The sequence below is a fragment of the Gymnodraco acuticeps genome, unplaced genomic scaffold (genome assembly GCF_902827175.1).
Source record: "Gymnodraco acuticeps unplaced genomic scaffold, fGymAcu1.1, whole genome shotgun sequence".
NCBI classification, from domain to species: Eukaryota; Metazoa; Chordata; class Actinopteri; order Perciformes; family Bathydraconidae; genus Gymnodraco; species Gymnodraco acuticeps.
In genome coordinates, this window is record NW_022990502.1 from 1,592,852 (window position 1) to 1,614,669 (window position 21,818).

At 42.5% G+C, this 21,818-nt stretch overlaps 1 protein-coding gene and 1 long non-coding RNA gene across 4 annotated transcripts in view; one reads left to right on the forward strand and one right to left on the reverse strand.

Annotated features, from left to right (window-relative positions):
- kirrel3a (kirre like nephrin family adhesion molecule 3a) overlaps positions 1-21,818 on the forward strand; it is a 362,627-nt gene that overhangs the window by 5,855 nt on the left and 334,954 nt on the right. The gene's annotated exons all lie outside the window — the stretch shown is intronic.
- On the reverse strand, positions 17,646-20,370 carry LOC117553055. The gene is made up of 3 exons (XR_004570069.1): positions 20,014-20,370; positions 18,674-19,588; positions 17,646-18,587 (listed from the first exon to the last, which is right to left on the reverse strand). It is a non-coding gene; the product is annotated as an uncharacterized LOC117553055 (long non-coding RNA).

Sequence of the window (21,818 nt, forward strand, 5' to 3'; positions counted from 1 at the left end):
TACATTAATGAGAAACCCTACATGTTCGAGCACCCTCTATGAATCGTCAAGCTACCCCACAGCACCCCCAAAAGAAAATCTCTGGCGCCGCCACTGTGGGCTAAGCCCCGGATGTTTCCAGGTCCAGGAAACGCCCCTGCTGACAACACTTACATTTAATGATCAGATTAACTAACTAGTTTGTTAACTTAATAACTCGTTAACGCAAAAAATGAACGCCACTAATTATTTTAATGCGATTAACTCATGTGTATTTTTTGTCCTCTGCCGCCCTGGCATAGTTTCAGAGGGCATCAAGTTTAAAATACCATCTACAAGCTGATGCTGACAGCCCCGCTCCTGCCGCCCGCTTGCGGCAGACCACACTTCCCCGCTCACCGGCAGGCCCTAACTGGCCATCGGGAGGACCGGGAGGGTGTGTGTATGTGTGGCAAGAGCGAGAGAGCGAGAGAGAGAGAACGTGCACACCTTACGTGTATTGTTGTTGTTAGCATCTGGTGCTAGCTAGCTGCGCTAACGGATATAAGGAGCTGTTTCAATGAAAACAGAGGAGCGACATTTCGCCGACAACTGCGCCGAGCACTTGACTTTATGCAGGAAGCCAGACAGTGGGACATTGTACGAGAAGTCAGCACACTCAGCACGGATAGTGCACACAACATGATTGCAGCGTCCAGGCAGCTCCCGTTCGAACACACACACACACACACACACACACACACACACACACACACACACACACACCACACACACACACACACACACACACACACACACACACACACTCAATGTTTATTTATATAGCCCAATATCACAAATGTTACATTTGTCTCAGTGGTCTTCACAGTTTGTACAGAATATCAGTATGACAATACGACACCCTTTGTCCTTTGACCCTCACATAGTACTTCCAGAGAAAACCCACAGTTTAAAGGGGAAAATGGGAGAAACCTCAGGGAGAGCAACAGAGGAGGGATCCCTCTCCCAGGACGGACAGACGTGCAATAGATGCCGTGTGTAAATCGAAAAGATAATACATTTACAACATAGGTAGACCAAATGTTTGGAAATGCATGTGTGTATAATAAGAATATGAATCCACAAGGATGTCAGAAATCTTGTGGGAGCCATCAGGGAAGTAGTATGGTGAGAGTCAGGTAGGACCGCAGAGACAGGTTCAGCCACGACTCGAAGTCCAGGACTCAGATCCAGTACTCAGGATAGAGGATCCAGGACACACGACCACAGCAACAGGATTAGCCTCGACTCAGGATCCCGGCGTATATATGGACACAAAAAAGAGATTTGGGGGAAGCTGGGTTAATCGGAACATGAGAGTACACAGGTACAAACAGACAGAAAGACGGAGTATGGTACCCCCCCCAACAGTCCAAGCCTATAGCAGCTAAACTAACGTGTCTACATACATGCACTCCCTTAGGATTGGTTGAGGGAAAAGGGTAGCAAGTAAGAAGTAGGAAACAGAGGTGGAGAGGCAGACGCAGGGAGAGAGGTCCCCACTGGAACCTGAATTGGTTAGAGGTAAGGAGTAGGTCTGTGGCTACGTTCCACACTCCCCGGCCGGGCTAGGCCTTCTCTGCAACCTGTTACCCTCTATTAGAACCTCGAGAGGTCAGAGAGGGGAAAGGTTTTGGATAAAGTTTTAAATATAAGATCTAAGTTTTTAGGATTTAAGTGAAAGAGTAAGAACTAAAATGTATAGGTGAAGAGGCACAGCATATCTACGTCAATGCACTCTTATTAGATTATTTTATTTTATCACTATAAGCTTTATCAAAAAGGAAGGTCTTAAGCGTAATCTTAAAAACTCTAGGAACAACCAACAACCCTGCATTCTTGGAACGCAATGCCCTAGTAGGACAGTAGGGTATAATGAGTTATTTAAGGTAAGATGGCGCCTGCCCATTAAGGGCTTTGTAGGCGAGAAGACACATTTTAAATTCTATCCTGTGTTCTATAGGGAGCCAGTTTAAGGCAGCCAGAACAGGAGTAATGTGGTTCCTTTTCCTAACTCTAGTTAGTACACGTGCTACAGCATTTTGAATCAGCTGAAGTGATTTAACTGACTTCTTGGTACACCCTGATAATAAGGAGTAACAATAATTCAGCCTTGAAGTAACACATGCATGGACTAGTTTCTCTGCATCGTTTTGAGGCAAGATATGCCTAATTTTGGCAATGTTGCGTAGATGGAAGTAGGTGGTCCTTCAAATTGATTTTATGTGGGCGTTAAAGGATAAATCCTGATCAAATATAACACCAAGATTCCTTACAGTCTCACTGGAGGCCAAATTAATGCCATCCATAACTAGTATATCTTTAGATAGTTTGTTTCGTAGATTCCTTGGGCCGAGTACAATAACTTCAGTTTTAGCCGTGTTTAACATAAAAAAGTTTAAGGTCATCCACGTTTTTAAGTCCTTGAGGAAGTCTTGAATTGTATTTAGGTGATTGGTTTCATCAGGCTTGATGGATAAATATAGTTGAGTATCATCCGCATAACAGTGGACATTTACAGAATGATTTCTTATAATATTGCCTAGCGGAAGCATATATAGTGTGAAAAAAATAGGTCCAAACACTGAGCTCTGTGGCACTCCATGTCTAACTTTGGTTTGCATAAAAGATTCATCGTTGACACACACAAACTGAGAGCGTTCAGATAGATAGGACCTAAACCAGGTCCCTTAATGCCAACTAAGTGCTCGAGTCTTTGCAATAGGATATCGTGGTCGATAGTATCAAATGCAGCACTGAGATCGAGCAAAACAAGAATAGAGACAAGTCCCTTGTCAGAGGCTATTAGAAGGTCATTTGTGACTTTAACCCTCTGGAGTCCAGGTGCGCATAATTTTACGTAATTAATCATATATTTTCGATTATAAGGAGTAGAAATATGATTCGGATATCCGCAGAATCGCTGGAAGAGTAGCTTTCCAGCGGTATCTCCTGTGAGACTGTAACCAGGGCACAGCAGCCAATATGGCCGCTCAAAGCAGCTTGACTTTACACTGTGTGGGATTGGTGGATTCGTGTGTCCGTCAAGGAAATCTCGGCCGGCAGCCATCATGGTCTGAAATGACCAATGGACATCGATAAATCACTAAGGACCTACCCACCAAGTAAACAAAACATAAACCACGTGTCTCCCATCAGTTTACGTCTGTGAGGGGAGAGAGAGAGACAGAGAAAATGGCTAAAAAAAACTTTACAGTTGCCGACTTCGCTAGAGATTCTTTTCGCTAGCAGCAGTGAAGATAGAGCCTCAGAACCTGAAGTCTTCGACTCTTCTGAAGAAGAAGAATACAAAGACAACAACAAGGATCCATTTGGACATGAGTAAGTGTAAATATTACAGTAATAGTGAACTGGCAATGTGTGGGGAATACCGTGAAAATGAACAATAGGTTTATTGATATATATTTTTTATCGATAGTCATGAACTTTTTATTGGACAAAATAGACTCTCCATTAGCAAACGTTTACTCTGTGTTAACGTTATTTTGGTGTGTAAAAGTGAGATTACATGTGTAGATGATTAAATTAATCATTTATTCGTCCCACAACGGAGACATTTACAGTGACATGTTTTTGCCATCGATTATTTTATCATACTGTTCTGTACAGATGAGACTTTGTCATAGATTTATGTGTGCCTGTTATTATTTTACCATCCTGTACAGATGAGACTTTGTAATCAGATGTAGCCTATGTATATGTGTGTCTGTGATTTTATACTGAATGTAAAGTAACTGGAAATACCTGTGTGTGTGTGTGTGTGTGTATGTGTGTGTGTGTGTGTGTGAGAGAGAGAGAGAGATCGAGAGAGACTCCTTCTGCAACCTCCCAAAGTTTCTTTTTATGTGTGCATTGTTATTTGTGCTTGAGCAACATTTTACTTGAACTTTATTTCAATGAAATTAGTTGTAATTATTGTCCTACATTTTAATTTGTTTTACAGAGAGGTTTCACAGCTGCCTGGGCCTAGTGGCCCACAGGCGGCGTTTATCCAGCAGCCAGAACATCCATCTGTGCCGGCCCCCAGGTCAAGATCTACTGTGGCTCAAGGGCCTTCACCAGAGCCATCACCACCAAGGACCAGCAGACCAGCATCACTACAGCTGCCTCCACCTCCATCTGCGGCTGCCACCAGGTCAAGATACACCTCCGCACAAAGGCTCCACCACAGCCATCACCTTCAACCCAGCCAGCAAGGAGGTCTCGTGGAGGTCTCGTATAGCACTTGTACCCCCCACCTATACAGCAGCCAATGCACCATCACCCCCATCTTCACAGCAGCCAGACCCACTGTCTTGGAAGACAGACAAAGACCTTGACACTGTCTTGACATTTATAATGAATAGTTGGTTGAAAGTTCTGATGTTCAATATTGTAAATAGTTAGATTTTCCAGTTTCTTATATTTATATAAATAGTTGGTTGAAAAAAACATATTTATAATAAATTGTTGGTTGAAAAAAAAGGTTGAATGCTCAATTTGTATTTGTACACATCACATGAACCTTGGTATGTAATATGAAGTCAGTATTCAGTCCTAATGTATCTCAGTCCCTGCTGTGGTGAAAGTAGAGTGATAAACACCTATTTTACGCAAAATTCGAATTTAATTTTTTTAATTTTAGACATGAATAACACATTTATATACAGTGTAATTCAAATATTTCACTGCTTTTGTGATCCTAAGACTTTGGTAACCAAATCTAAAACACCAAAACAATTCGATCACATGAGTAAATTTGCGTTTTCACAAACGTTTTGAAGATTTTCAGAAAATCGGATGTCAAATTTTAAGCTTTTGAGCTACTTATCTCATCAAACAGTGCTCTAAGGTGAGTATATATAGCAATACCAGAGATTGTCCTGAACATTTTGATATGCAACACATAGGGTGCCATGTTAGAAGAAATACATTTAAAAGGTGATTTAAGAAAACATCTAAAAATCGAGAAAATACCCTTGGACTCCAGAAGCCAGAGCTGTCTCTGTGCTATGATGTGTTCTAAAGCCAGACTGAAAATCTTCAAATAAATCATTGTTTTTTAAGTAATCACACAACTGTTTTGCGAGCGCTTTCTCAAGAATTTTTGAGAGGAACGGAAGATTAGAAATAGGTTTATAATTGGCTAAAACCTCTGGATCGAGGTTGTGCTTTTTAAGAAGAGGTTTTATTACTGCAACTTTAAATGATTGTGGAACATAGCCTGATAATAAAGACATATTCATAATATTTAATAAAGAAGTGCTAATTAATGGAAACACTTTCTTTAACAACTTAGTTGGAATCGGGTCTAACATGCACGTTGATGGTTTAGAAGAGAGAATCATTTAATTTAATTGTTCAAGGTTAATGGCTGAAAAGCATTCTAGTTTACTATCTAGTGTAATATTAGAGCTTACATTTCCGGGAGCTGTTGATAACACTATACTGGTCAAAGGCAAGAGGTCGTTCATTTTATTTCTAAGAGTAACAATTTTATCGTTAAAAAAGCACATAAAATCATTACTACTGAGTGCTATAGGAATAGAAGGCTCAATCGAGCTGTGGCTCTCTGTCAGCCTGGCAACAGTGCTGAAAAGAAATCTTGCATTATTCTTATTCTCATCTATTAATGAAGAGTAGTAGGCTGCTCTCGCTTTACGCAGTGCTTTCTTATATTCATTGAGAGTAATATGCCAAATTAAACGAGATTTTACAAGTTTAGTGGAACGCCATATCCTTTCAAGTTGTCTCGACTTTTGCTTTATTTTGCGGGTTTCGGCATTATGCCATGGAGCTAGTCTGTTGTTTTATTTTCTTCTTCTTTATAGGAGCAACAGAGTCCAATTTTATTCGCAGCGCATCTGTAGCACTATCAACAACATGATCAATTTGGGGTGGTGTACATTTTGTATAAGTTTCCTCCCCTACATGCAGACATGCTATCGAGTTAAGTATTGATGGAATCTCTTCCTTACATTTGGCTATAGCACTAACAGATAGGTTTCTGCTGCAGGAGCTTTTGACTAATGCTTTGTAGTCTAGTAACAGTACTTCAAAAGTTACTAAGAAATCGGATAAAGCAGGATTATGCGGTTCGACTAATAGTTGCTCAATTTCAATACCATAAGTCAGAACAAGGTCGAGAGTGTGATTATAGCAGTGGGTTGGTTTATTTACACTCAGACAGAAACCAACAGAATCTAATATAGAGTTAAATGCAACAGTAAGGCTATTTTTATCGTCGTCAACATGAATATTAAAGTCACCTACGATAATTACTTCTAATTATCTGTTTTAAGTACCAAAGTTGATAACAATTCTGAATAAGGACCTGGTGCACGGTACACTGTAACAAATAAGATTGGTTGCAAAGTTTTCCAGGTCGGATGCGTAAGACTAAAAACAAGGCTTTCAAAGGAGGTATCATTTAATTTTGGTTTGTATTGATAAGTACATTTGAGTCAAAGATTACTGCAACTCCACATCCTCGGCCCGTGTCTCGAGCAATATGAGTATTGATATGGCTGGGTGGAGTGGCTTCATTTATGCTGACATATTCTTCATGTCTCAACCAAGTTTCAGTGAGACAGCATATATCAATATTATAATCGGATATTGTCAAGGTTGAGAGAGGCAAGCAGGACCCAAATGCAGATTAACAGAAAATACCTTTATTTCAAGGTTTAAAGACAGAACTCTTCCCAGTGAACACAGTCCAACAACAACAAGGAACTAACAAAGACTAACAGAAAACACAGAACCTAAATGCACACATGACTAATCAAACAAACAAGAGACAGGTGAGGAGGGAGGAGAAAACACAGGGGCACCAGGTGAACACAATCGGGTAATCAGGGAGGGAAAACAGACAGAAACCAACAGGCAAAACAGGAGGTGAACACTTTTCAAAATAAAACAGGAAACCAAAGACAGAAAAAGACAAGACAAAACACAACACAGACAGATCGTGACAGATATTAAATCATTTATCAATATTGCTTTACATTTGAATACTTTATTTGGTTCCACAAATTATATTACATAAGACAGGGAATCAAATATATCAGGGCTAAGCAGCACAGAACACTTAGGTGAACACATAGCATCTCCTTCTCCACACGGCTAGGCAGCACAGAACACTTAAGGAAACACATAGCATCTCCTTCTCCACACGGCTAAGCTGCAGCTTTAAGGGAACACATAGCATCTCCATCTCCACACGGCTAAGCTCCAGCTTTAAGGGAACACATAGCATCTCCTTCTCCACACGGCTAAGCTCCAGCTTTAAGGGAACACATAGCATCTCCTTCTCCACACGGCTAAGCTTTAGCTTTAAGGGAACACATAGCATCTCCTTCTCCACACGGCTAAGCTGCCAATAATAGCTGAAACAGAGCAATATTTGGCAATTTGTTTGGCTTTTCTCTTTGACATTCCAGCAATTCTCAGACCAATCATGGTGCATTTATATACATGGCCAAGACTTCCGAATATGAGTATGCTATATCTACACTTGTACCCAAAGCTGGTTATCACATCGAGCAGTGGTTGGTATTTGATATACTTGTCCTGGAAAGCCTGGTCCATGTACAGGTCAAAGGCACAGCCTACTTATAATATTAGCACCTCCCTGTGGTTGGTGTCAACAAAAACAACATAAGGTGTATTTGGGATGTTAGCAAAGACATCATCGGTAAAACCAAACCATTCTGGTAACACTCTAGTGTGCTTGTACATTGCTGCGCTAGATGGTAAGATGTTTCGTACCGCATCAGACACAATGTCCACAATACGGTCATGGCGGGCTATGTACAGGCGTTTGTATGCATTACATCCATTTGTTATGTGTGCAATGGATTCTAGGTGTTGTTGTGAATCCTGATGGTTTAAACAGAATGGAGTGTGAATGTGAGGGTACCAGGTGGACAGATTGTACTTAGTGGGTAATACCTCCAGTCTTGCTTTGATGGTAAATGTCAGAACATCCTCACCGACAGCGGCGTTCTTAAACACTGAGTGTGAGACTGAGTGGTCAGCAAACCCCAAACAGGCTAGCTTTCCCTGTAGTCTGAGTCCACACCAGTGCTGCCTGATCTCAGACTGCTTCGTGCTGAGCAGAACCCTCCTTGCAGAGTCTCTGTGCAGTTCCACAGTCGCTTCCTGAGGTGTTGTGATGTTGGCCTTCACAATCACACTGGGGTCTGTGATCAGTTCATCAGAGACGGGGACTCCTGTCTGTGTGTTGAGTCTTGTCCATTTCAGCTGGACTCCAGTCCGATTGCAGAGGTCATTGAGATCTGGCCAGTCAGACCAGACCCAAAGCCCTTGGCCTGAGAGTCCAGTTTCCCAGAGTCTTTCCTCCTGAAGCCGAGGAAGTTGTTCTGGTCTGCGCTGGCCAGGGGGATCTTCCCTCTTTGTAGATCCAGCAGGAGAGAGGCCCTGGCCATTTCTCTTACGGTGACATCATCATTGTTAAGCATGTGGATCAGGTGGGCTAGCCTGGTAGCTATGTAGGTCCACTCGACATTGGGGACTCCCAGCCCTCCCTCTCCACATGGGAGAAAGATGATGCCCCGTGTGGAGTGTGTGTTGAGGCCCACCCACTTTCTGACCAGCTGGACAGTTTTGTTTGTAATTTCTCTCAGTGCCTTGAGAGGGATGTGTACATTGGCAAAGAGATTTTGAATTGTAGCCAAAGCCACCTCTCTCACAGCCTGGAACTTCATGAGGACGGGGAGAGGGGACAAGTCAATCAGGTGGAGATGATAGAGAAACTCTGAGCTCCTCGACCTGCTCCCCCCACTTGCCAGCGATGTTAAAGCTGTGGCCAAGGTATGGGTAGGCCTCATTATGGGAATACACCTTAATAGGTTGGCCCATTACAAGAAAGGAGGGGGGCTTGTCATTCTTGGCCTTATACCAGCGGTTGCCTCCACTGCGGCACTCATGGAGTACGGCACACTTAGCTTGCTTCACCTCCAGCCCTGACCATTGGAGGAACTCATCAGTGCGTGCCAGCATGTTAATGATGACATCCTCTTGTCGTGATGACACCTGCACGTCGTCAGCGTATCCCTGAACAGGATTTGGGGATTTGACATGCAAAGGAGCGCACTGGTAAATCCACTTCATCCATTGGTTGAGTGCTACAGTAGGGTGAAGTTCACGGCACTCCAGGGACAGCCAGCTTTTATTCCCACCTTCAGTGCAATCGGCTCTGTGAGCTGCTGCCCACAGATAACCTGGAGAAATTAACCTTGGTACACATTGGATACAATATTCACAATATGTCTCTCTCCACACACACACACACACACACACACACACACACACACACACACACACACACACACACACCCACACACACACACACACACACACACACACACACACACACACACACACACACCATGTATACATCACTTCAGGGGACATTACATTGACTTACATGCATTTCCTGGAGACTTATCCTAACCTTAACCATAACCAACACATGCCTAACCCTAACCCTTACCCTAACCCTTACCCTTACCCTTAACCTAACCCTTACAGTACCCTAATCCTAAACCTAACCAAGTCTTCACCCTAAAATTAATGATTCCCCTCATGGTTACCTCCAATTTACCCCATAAGGGAGGTGAGTCCCCACACGTGAGACTGTGTAAACAGATTTAGGTCCCCACAAGTATAGTAATGCTAGGCCACACATACACACACACACACACACACACACACACACACACACACACACACACACACACACACTTGAGTTAAGGCGAATATTTGTAAGTGTTTAATATTCACGAGAATATTTGTCATTGTTCAAATGATAATAAACAAACATTTGCATAAAGCATATTTGTCCACTCATATGTTGATAAGAGTATTAAAAACTAAAAATTCAAGTTAGTAGCTATTAAAAGCATAAAAAGAAAGAAATGTATAATTCTTTCTTTAATAGAAATGTTTCTTCTGCCCGTAAAGTGTCCAAACCAGGCTTTTCTGGATAAGCGCATTTTTAAAACATAGTCATTGTCCATGCTGGTTTCAGTTGGATTATTTGTCACAGTTGCTCCGATCAGATCGGTCTCCTCCATTTTGTAGATTATTTACGACTTGAATCCACATAAACACATCGGCAAAATCCGGCTTACTTTGAGCATGTGTTTTAAACAGTTTAATCCCTTTGTGAATTGTTTCCACTTCCGCGCCGTCCTTTAATTTCTTCATACAACGGGAATCCAAATGAATGAATCCTGAGTCCAATAACCATCAAAGTCACTCTAATAGTGCTCCTTAATTACGCTTTCATCCTCCTTTAACAAAATACTTCACATTCATCCAGTTTGTGACAGTAGTTGTAGCTTTTGTGAGACTTTTAAACTTTAATTACTGCTGGTTACCCCATTGGCCCGCTTGTCATAGGTCGGCGATTCATTTTGTGAGATTAATTAAAAGTTTATCAAGATGCTTCAAATTCATACCGATTTAATTTGATATATTTTACAGTATCCATGTTTCTGTTTTTAGTGTGAGAAAATTAGTTAATGTCAGACCATAAGCTCTGACATTTTCTGCTAATCCTTTTATTAAAGATCAAGATGCATTAGTTTATTCTAGATGCTTTTCATTCCCACTGATAGGTGGTTGATAGGCAAGTAAATGCTTACTATAAAAAGAGACATCCATGCTCTGTTAGCTACAGGGAGATAAACCTGAATCCAAACCTTCAACTCGGAGCAGTTTTCACAGCACATGTACCTCCTGTGTCTTAAGTGGTTGTGGGCTGTGTAGGACTTGACCTCCAAATAACACTGCTGTCAGTCAGATGAACACACCATGACACAACACTTGAACCTTCTCTCTCGCCCATGGTTGAAGAAGACGGGTTAGCGTCGGGGGCATGACCGGCCCGTCACCTCATCTTTGGAACACAGGGAAGCCATATTGACTTTCTCAGTGGAGTGTGATCATGCTTGTTTATGCCTCATCCGCTTTTAAGGAGTCCTCTCCCACACACACATCTTAGATTGCTGTTCACCTTGGCTTTATTTCTGTGGTCAGACTTCCACCACATACATTTAGAGGCACAGTTATCTACAGCTCATGGTTGACAGACACTGACACACCTTGTGTATTTAATTGACAGAGTAGATAGCAGTGTTGATAGCATCTTTGCATGTCTAAAAAAATTGTAAGTCTTGTATTCTCTTTTATTTTGTCACTTTAATCAGCATATAAAAGAGCCTTAACCCATCCATCAAAGATACTTTCTATCAAACCCATATAGTTTCATTCAACTGAGACACAGACTATGTATTTTTGAAACATAATTTTCCTCTTACAATGTAAAAGTTGAATTAATAACCATTGTTACGTTCCCTTGTAGAGCTAGGGGTACCAAGGGAAGTAGCGACACACAAGATAGCCGGACGAGAGAAAAAGGAGAGGAAACTGAATGCTGAAGGAGTTTAAGTGAGGTTTTAATTAGTTAATAAGTAAGGCGGCTCACCAGCCAAATTACAAAACAAACTTACAGTAAACAACACACAACTATGCTGGGTCTCACACAGAGACATGCTGCACACATGCAGCCAGATGAGAAGGAGAGAGAAAGCAGCAACCTTCCTCCTGTCCTATATGGAGGCCCTGATTGAGGATTGGGAGCACCTGGGGAGAGGCTGCACCTGGGGACAATCAAGGCTGCACCTGGGGAGTCAGAGGGAGAGAGAGAAAAATGACCACACAAACACTACGGCACGTAACACTTCCCCCCATAAAACCAAACAAGTGTTTGGTCACAGTTACCAACAACACCCACCACCCAGTTCACCAGCATACCATTGGATGCTTGGAAGCTGCCACCTGCTGCTTCCAAGCATCACACTCCGCCGCCAAATGACCAGGGTCACGACAAAAGAAACACAATCTCTTAGTGTCGGGACCTGGGAGAGAAACAGACTGAGCCCGTGTGACACGTCTCACGAGCCCTACAGTGAGGATAACTGCCCTGAGGATAAACTTTACCCCCGGCTATATCGTTACCCATTATGACATCCACACCGTCGACAGGAAATTTGGGGAGCACAGCAACTGGAAAGAAACCAGTAGCCAGTTCAGACTGGACATGGACATTGTGAAGATGTGCGGGCACAGAACCCATTTCAATACCTCTCACCACCATATTCGCATCACAGGCAGACTCAGCACTCAGGGGCAGGGCACCGGCAAGGATGAATGACTGTGAGCCACCACTGTCTCGCAACACCGTGACCTGCCGCTGGTCCTCCACCTTTCCTGACAGAGACAAAGGCAGTAGAGATGAACGGTTTCAAGCACTCATCAGGCCCTTTGTTAACAGTGGCCCGTCCACTAGGACACACTGTTGTAACCAAACCCACCCCTTCTGGGCGCTTGCCATCCACTGTCTGCTTTCTCTTCCAAGCTGCACAGTCTGCTATCATATGACCTGGGTCCAGACAAAAATGACAAGCTCTGTTTATCCTGGGACCTAACAATGGAACACTGGCACAGGGAACGTAATTGTCAGGAGCTCTACGATAAGTGTCCCGCTGAGGAGGATCACGCTGAAAAAAAACGCTCTTGTGTATCAGCGCAAACTCGTCTGCCATAATGGCAGCCTGCTGAAGGGTAGTCACTTTCTGCTCATTCAGGTAGACTACCGTACGCTCCGGTACACAGTGTTTAAACTCCTCTAACATCATTAGCTCGCACACTGAAGGAATGTCATCAGCTTTACACCACCTGTCAAAGAGGGCTTTCTTCTCCCTCGCGAAGTCCACGTACGTTTGGCCAGAAGTTTCCTTCAGGCCGCGAAAACGCTGCCTGTAGGCCTCAGGCACAAGCTCATATGCCCTGAGAATAGCACCTTTCACCTTGTCATACACCAAACTATCCTCGACAGAAAGAGAAGAGCAAGCCTCTTGAGCCTTGCCGACTAGCTTACACTGTAAAAGAATAGCCCACACATCTTCTGGCCAGTGCAGGGCAGCAGCAATGCGCTCAAATGCACCAAAATAGACATCGACCTCTGATTCACGAAACACAGGGACCAAAGAAATATGCCTGCTCACATCAAAGGAGGCAGCAGGACCAGAAGGTGTAACTGCAGAATCACCCATCCCAGCTTCTTGGAGCTCTAGCTGACGCATCCGGACAGCAGTGTCTGCCTCCAGCTCCTGCTTCCTGATCTCCAGCTCCTGCTTCCTGATCTCCATCTCTTGCTCCTGCTTCCTGATCTCCATCTCTTGCTCCTGCTTCCTGATCTCCAGCTCCCTCCTGAGCTGAAACTCTCGCTCACGCTCCTCCCTCTCACACTGGAGACGAGCCATACGCACTTTTACCCTGGCATCTAATTTAGACCCCGTAGGTGAGGATCCTGCCGAAAACGAGTCAAACTGAGGTGTGGTGAAAATGTTTGCCTGTTCCGTAGCACTCTGAACCACCATGCCAGGAGATTCCACTAAAGCAGGCCGCCTCAAAACCCCCTGTTCAACTAGTCCAGTTATCAAAGTAGCCTTGAGTTCACTTTTTACCAGAGCCGAGGAGACAGAAACATGATAATGGTCAGCAACTAACCGCAAATCAACCTTCCTGCACCCGTCTAGCTGACCCACAGTAGGACTGGCCACAAACTGCTCCAACACAAAAACCATCCTCAGCAACGGCTACTTACAATATTATTATCTATTTATTTACAAACTTCCCCAGATCCTGCCTACCAAACTTACCTAACTATCTTCTGGGTCGTGCCGGGCTCGAGGCGACTTTAAAAAAGGCAAACATCAGCGGCCGAAACCCTGAATCGCCTGCCCCCAACAGGGAATAAATCCCCACCCAGGATTACCCCGAAAATAAAAAAGGCAAAATAAAAAACGAGTGCCTGAAGGAAGGACTGATTCAGTCCAGCTAGACACTCCCCTCTCTAAACTGAGGGAGATGTTCAACAGTAAATCATTTCACAGCCAATTCTACACTTACATACACTACTGCTCACCACCAAACACCATATCAACATTAACCAACAACCAAACACTCACTCTGTCTCAAAGATTGGACGAGCCCCCATGTTACGTTCCCTTGTAGAGCTACGGGTACCAAGGGAAGTAGCGACACACAAGATAGCCGGAGGAGAGAAAAAGGAGAGGAAACTGAATGCTGAAGGAGTTTAAGTGAGGTTTTAATTAGTTAATAAGTAAGGCGGCTCACCAGCCAAATTACAAAACAAACTTACAGTAAACAACACACAACTATGCTGGGTCTCACACAGAGACATGCTGCACACATGCAGCCAGATGAGAAGGAGAGAGAAAGCAGCAACCTTCCTCCTGTCCTATATGGAGGCCCTGATTGAGGATTGGGAGCACCTGGGGAGAGGCTGCACCTGGGGACAATCAAGGCTGCACCTGGGGAGTCAGAGGGAGAGAGAGAAAAACACCCACACGACCACACAAACACTACGGCACGTAACAACCATCAAAACAGACTTTCACTTAATTTCTGTTAGCAAAGGAGTGTTCCTGCCACAGACTTATTTGGTCTTGTATGACAAAAATAAAATGTATGTCAGCTAATGTTAGCAAACTTTAGTTATGTAACTGACAATAGTAACTAAGTTAAAGCTGACTTTATGACTCTTGTCTACTTGCTACTGTTACTCTTTGCTTTAACATGTCAGAGATAAAGATTTACAGCTAACAACTGAAAATACATCCATGAATTGTGTACGTTGATTAATAACCTTGCTAGCCAATGGCTTTGACAGCACTTCAATTATGTTTTTGCACTTCAATTGAGTTGACCTCGGCAAGGACCATGGATGTTGAATGAGAACTGGATACAGCTCTGGAGGCAGGGCTGCTATGGAAGTCGCTCAGTGGCGCATGAAGTCAAAATGACCTGACTGTCAAGTACAAAAATACCTGGAATATTGGGGGATCTAAAAGTGGGAATACTACAACTTCTGTGTCAGTCCGTGACGTCATTGGGCGAAAAAAAAGGGTCCCGGCTCCAACGCTGTATCCTGTTCTCTTTATACATCCACTGTCACCTCCAGTCTCCACTTATTCAAATCAATTGAAAGGGAAAATTACTCTGGATTCGGCTTTTGGCACATTAAACACATTTAGGACCTAATGATTTAAATAAGGGTTCTTCAATTGTTGGACTGGGTAGTTGATTTAGCTAAAAAAAAGATTAACAGACATCTCTTCCCCAATATACGTCACTTGGAAAACATGTTTTTGTGTCCTAATTTATGCGACTTACATGGAAGTTGAAGTACCACAGTTTGACCACTCCGAATACTGCTTCAATTAACAGCTCAGTTCCTGGGGGGAAGGTCAGGACATCTAATGGTAGTCTTAAAGCAATTGAAACAAAGACATAATAAACTGTGGCATTAAAATGTCATAAGGTATTGTGGCTACTGTTCCAAAATAGGCTTTACAAACTGACACTGAACAAGCTGCAGAGTAAAATCCTTCCACGGCCATCTGATACAAAAATCCTGTTTTTTGTCGACATTGTGAAAGGATGTTATCTGTTTTTAATAAAATTCCAGGATCTACGACATGATGAATCCTTCCCGCCCTGTAGCAAATGCTGTTCTTTTACCAAGATATTATTGGAAAGCACTGCTCAGAGGCAGTGGCGAGCCGTCAGGGCCCTCTGTGAGGGCCTAAGATATTCTAAAAAATAATATTTGAAAACATAAAAAAAAAAAAAAAAAAAAATGTAAATATTAGTTTTTATATTTTTTTGTTGTTATATTTTTCATTAGTTTTACCAAAATAACTTGATTTAATTGTATTTAAAATAATATTTCCAAAGAAATAAATCCTTCGAATCTGCCTGTTCAGTTTCTGTTGGAATGTGAAGGGTTAAATGCCGTCTCTGCGAGTTATGTGAAGACGGTAGAGCTTGTTGGTCCCTCTCTACATTCACAGAGGGCCAGCTATAGTAACTCAACGAGAGAGGAATGTCAAATGACAGTACAATTGACCAATCATATCTTTCCTCTAAATGGGCGGGCTTTATTTTTGCGGACTTTATGACAAGTTCCGCCCGCTGTGAGGTCTATGCAAGTGGTGCAGTGCATAGACATATAAAGAGTAGACGCCGCATCGACCGCTACTGCCTATTGGCGCTGACGAGCCGTGGGGCCGCCATCTTGGACCGGTCACCCGCTCCACTCAGTGTAATCTGTCTGGCAGGCGCAATGATCTGTCAGCGCATTTAATCAATCATAACTCGCTGAATACAAAACTGATTTTTTTTTCTTTTTTCTGCAAACGTCATATATGTAGGCATGATACCGGACACATGATTCGGCGTATTTTAATATTCATAGTAGGCTTAACAGCAATAGAATATTCTGGTATTTGATAGACTATATGTTATGTATGATAGGTATTTTGCAAAAGACACACAATATACACACACACATATAAAAAAACACTAATGGTCTATATCAGGGGTGGGGAACCTCCGGCCCCCGGGCCGTATACGGCCCGCGAGACCATTTGGTATGGCCCTCGAGGTAATTTATAAACACACGCAAAAAATTAAAGAAATCCTGACCGCAAAATAATTAAACAAGCGAGTACCTGTTTTTCCTGGCAACGGTCATGGTCCTTGAACACAACACGAGCCTTTCGTGTCATCACGTGGTATATGTCTCGTCTGACAGGGGTGCAGTTCTGACGGAGAGCACCAGAACGCCACTCCGGGACTTCAAAAATTGCAGTACCCATAAATCCGTACACATGCTGCAGTTTTTGCGTGGCTGTGTCTTTAGTTGAAAGCCCCTGTTCATCTGTCATTCTGATCATACAGTCAATAACTTTGTTGTTATTAGCATCTGGTTAGCTAGCTATGCTAACGAATATAAGAAGCTTTTTCTCCAACCAGTGAGGTAAAGGCACATCTTGATCATTATAGTTATCAAAAAACAAGAGAATAAAGTAAACTGGTATAAAATACTATATGACAGTAAACAAAAGTTGTTATTAATAAACAAGAATAGTTTGAAAGGAGAGTGATTTGTAAAATATCCATAAAGAAAAAGTAAATCTGCTTACAGTTCTGTTTCATATGGGTGTTGAGAGATGTTTCCATAGATCTCTTCATTTTGCTCTCAAAATGCACCAGATTGATGCTTTTAACTTCAATATTTAAAGAAAAATCTTCCCGGGAGACCCGGACCGCCCTAGAGGAGGTTAGGTCCCCCCCCACTGAAATAATGTCCACATGGATAGGAAACTAAATACATTTGCACCTATATATATATATATATATACATATATATATACAGTCTATGATTTGCACACATTTTGTGTCCATATCTTTCCGTTTGGTGGTCATGCCACACCGTGCACGTGCATGCATGCGCGAATCATGGCAAGATATCTGGATTAAGAGGTTGCTTTTTCTTTGCACAGCATGAAAGAAAGGCCAAATTAATGTCCTGTGATTTTTAAGCAGAGGTCAATAATTTGTACGGCCCTCGGAGGATGTTGAAAAAATTGAAATAGCTCTCGAGAGGAAAAAGGTTCCCCACCCCTGGTCTATATGATAGAGAAGCAGATTGTGTAGGCCTACTACTCAGCTATTTTAATAAGTTGAAAAATGAAGAAACAATACATTATACATAGACAGAAGTTATATATCAGTAAAAATGAATATCTATATCTATGTCGTAAAAAATGAAAATCAACATCTATATCTATATAAAAAATGTAAATGTTCAAGTTAAACACAAGAACATGACACAAACCAAACCATATTTACACAAAGTTGCTCATGAAAGTTTAAATGAGCTAAAAGCCCTGAAAGAGGACTGTTTTGCAGAGCTTCTTTCTCGTGCTCCCTTTCTGCAGGTCAAGAGAGGTGAGTTTGGCAATGTGGTGTAGTCTTATTTTCAGAAACACAGACACAACCAATGACAACAAGTTTGAATAATGGTTGTCGATGCCAAACTGCATCTCCTCAATGTGTTCCCCAAGCTGAAAAACATCCTTCGTTCCAATCTCCTCCCGCACGATGTAGGTGACTGTCGACACCTTTGGAGCTTGCCTTGTTGAAGCTTGGCGAATCACCCTCTCTGCAGCTCTCAGCACCTTCACTGTGCCTTGTGATCGAATCACTAGGCCACCGTTGTTTTTCAGGGCTAGAAGGTGGTAGCTCTCATCAAATGATGAAGGTACAGCATCTCTGACCAAGCTTGCACGGCACACATCACAGGACAGCTTTCGCAGAATCTGCCGGACTACAAATCCTGCGATGTAGACCAGCAGGGCATTTTCCACCAGACCACCAAACCGAGTGGGAAGATAGCTGTGGTCACTCACAACAGCCGAAATGTTGGCGAATGGAGATGGGTGCTCTTCAGCAGTTTCAGCAGAGGACATCTCTACCGCAGACAGGGACACAGTGTGATCTTGGGCTGCCACATTGCCTGTCTCACTATGAAACACCACACCGAACCATCAGACGGCGGAAGATGGCCTGGAACTGGCGAGCAGATGGATTGTTATTCCAGCCACCTTGTATGGAAAACAGGCACACAATACATACATTACTCATAAGTCATTTTCATAATTTATTGCAATTAAAAGAACATCAACCCTACCTGACGCTCTGATGGAATTAAATAGGAGCTCCAAGTGATCCTGGCTGAACCTGTAGGTGAGGACATACCGCTGAACTTGGAGCAGTTCAGGAATCATCAGCATCAACGTGTCAATGTTAATGACAAATCCGATGACTGACAAGTACCTGCAAAAGAAAAACATTTTATTACTCTGATCATGGCAAAACATATACAGTATACTTGTAGGACACTTAGCTAACTAGGAACAATGTAATTGCAGAACTTGGATAACTTGAGAACAAGAACACATGCAAGAACACATGCAATACATACCATTTTGACACCTACATGTGCTTGATGTTGTGTAATACGTACCATTAGAAGCATCTGGGACCTCAAAAACACTGAATACAAGATCATTCAAATAGAAACAAAACTGCAGATTGAAAAACATTGAAACAAGAGAACATCATTTCAACATACATACCCTCCTTCTGACACCTGCAAAACTTGATGTTGTGTAATACATACTATTTAGAAGCATCTGGGACCTCAAAAACAATGAAAACAAGATCATTCCAACAAACAAAACTGAACACAGAAAAACATTGAAATAAAAGAGCATCATGTTAGCAGACCAAACTAAAGGAAAACACATTGTAACAGTAGCATCATATGAACCTGATGTAGAGAACAGAGCATCTTATGAACTCAATGCATAACGGAACAGAGTATCGTTGAACTCATGTCGTGAACTTTTCATGCATGAATAACAAGCACTATTTGAATAGACCTCTTAGATCGGTGAAGTGGTGTTCCATCTTTTGTCACCAAAGTGAGCAAGTACTCCCTGGCTCTTGACAAAAATGCTTTCCTCTCTATCCAATTCAAAGCATCCAAGAGAGATTTGAATCCTTTGGCACGAGGATTGCGTCCATTCATTGTGTCAACAGCCTGTCAATAATCGATAAAGAAATATCGGCATCTAAATCACTATCATTACAGTGTTTCATTAGGTATCAGATAGTTGTAATCAATACTCATCTATTCAAGATATAAAGAGAACAGAGTACTTATTTCTAAACGGTATGTTCAACATGCAAACTTAGTATTTGCTTGACTTCCTTCTCTCCATAGGCCTGCTTTGTGCTACAGCACATTTCACACAGAGCTTTACCACTCTAAAATGTGTGAAGGTATGTGTAAGGTTATATACACACTTTTGTATTTATGAATATGCAATATCACAGTTCATGAAAATATTTGCATGTTGAACTTAGAGAATTATTAACAAATTGTTCCTGATGCTCAAATCACATTTTGATCAATTATTAAAAAAAAAAAACACGTACTTGGTTCTATAATCACTAACTGTTTACCTCAATGAATTCTGCCGTTGCCTCACAGTCTTTAAACTGAGAGTACCTAAGATCCCTCATTGTGCGGAGAGCAACTGACCCGGAGCGACTCAGTGTTTGTGCAGCCAGGGACACCCTCCTCTTGTGGTTCTCAAAGTAGACATGTTTGTCTGTGATTTGATTGGTATTTTTTTTGCACATCATTGAGATGATTGATGAACCTCCACTTGATCTGTCCGGTGGTCGTTGCAATTGGACTGTATGCCTGCAGAGAATTATTCAGTCACTGCTCAAACAAGTACAAACAGCAACATGTTGATCATCACGTCCAGCCATAACTGTGCAAATGAACAGACAACAATATTTAGATACAACTTTTAGCAGCAGAGACATAACTTGTACAAATAGGTCTACAACAATCATCATTTACCTGCAACATATTACGTGCCAACTTCAGCATGAGGCATCCATCATTACAAATACTTTGTCACCAGTCGAGGGATGCAGGAAACTGGTTTTAAGTGGCTCCTGTGGGTTTCCCTTCAGCTCACACCCAAGTTGGTTGCACATGCTGACGTTGGAGGCATGCCCATCCATCGTGACAGATACCACCCGAATGCCCCGTGCATGCAGCTCCTCCAAAGCATGACTGAGAAGGACCCTTTGTGTTTCAGGTGACAAAGACTTCGTCAGGTAATATGCAATGGCAGCCTTCCAATGTCCTTGTAGGCCAACCACCATGAACACAAGAGCCTCAGTAGCAACATCGGTCTCATTGTTTCCATCACCCATGTCTACAAAACCAGACATTGACTGGTTATGTGGATTATATTGCACATGTTTTCTGATGGCCATGGCATCCAACATGAGTGCAACACATCCATATTTAGCCTGGTCTTCCTGGCATCTTCTCTCCAGCATATCCAGCATCATCTTGTTCAGGCCAGGCTTGCCATCCACCGAACACAGCCACCTGTAAACAAATTGAGAAGTAGCTATTTAACGTATTTGCAACCGTAATTTCCAAAAATGAAATTGAACAACATTAAGACTACCTTTGTAATGCATGTGGATGAGGGAGGGGAAGATTTTTAGTCTCTCTGAGGTATTTGTATGCCTTTGGACCATGTAGATCAGGGGTGCCCAACCAGTCGATCGCATTCGACCGGTCGATCGCGGGGAGATTCCCAGTCGATCGCGAGATGTGTCTAAAAATAGAACAACAATATTCTGTTTTATCGTTAATGTCCTATAACATAATGTTCCTGTGCCAGAATAATGCACTTGAACGCATCAAAGCTTTGTGATTGGCCGGCGTGACCCCATGTGTCGGGGCGTGGCTGGTGGGCAGTGGGCAGTATTTCGCTGACATTGTCCGTGTCAACAGGAGTGACAGTCCCAAAATATATCATTTTCACTCCGAGTGGGAGGATGATTATTTTTATCCATTCCAATTCAAAGTCCATCTGTCTCATCTGCAATGCGAGCGTGGCTTTATCGAAGAAGGGTAATTTAGGAGCGGCATTTTCAAAACAGTGCACAAACGCTACGAGACGGAACTCCCTCCTAATTCTGCCCTACGCTCCCAAAAGGGGAGGGGCCTGAGAGCACAGCTAAATGCACAGCAGTCCATTTTCACCAGGCCCAACAACAAGAGCAAGGCTGCTACCATAGCATCTTATCGTGTCAGTCACGTTCTTGCGAAACACATGAAGTCTTTCAAAGACGGCAAAGTTGTGAAAGAAGCATTCCTGGAGGCTGCCGATGCGCTTTTGGGGACAGTAAACAACAACAATAACAGTAGCATTTCAACAGGTTTTTGATAT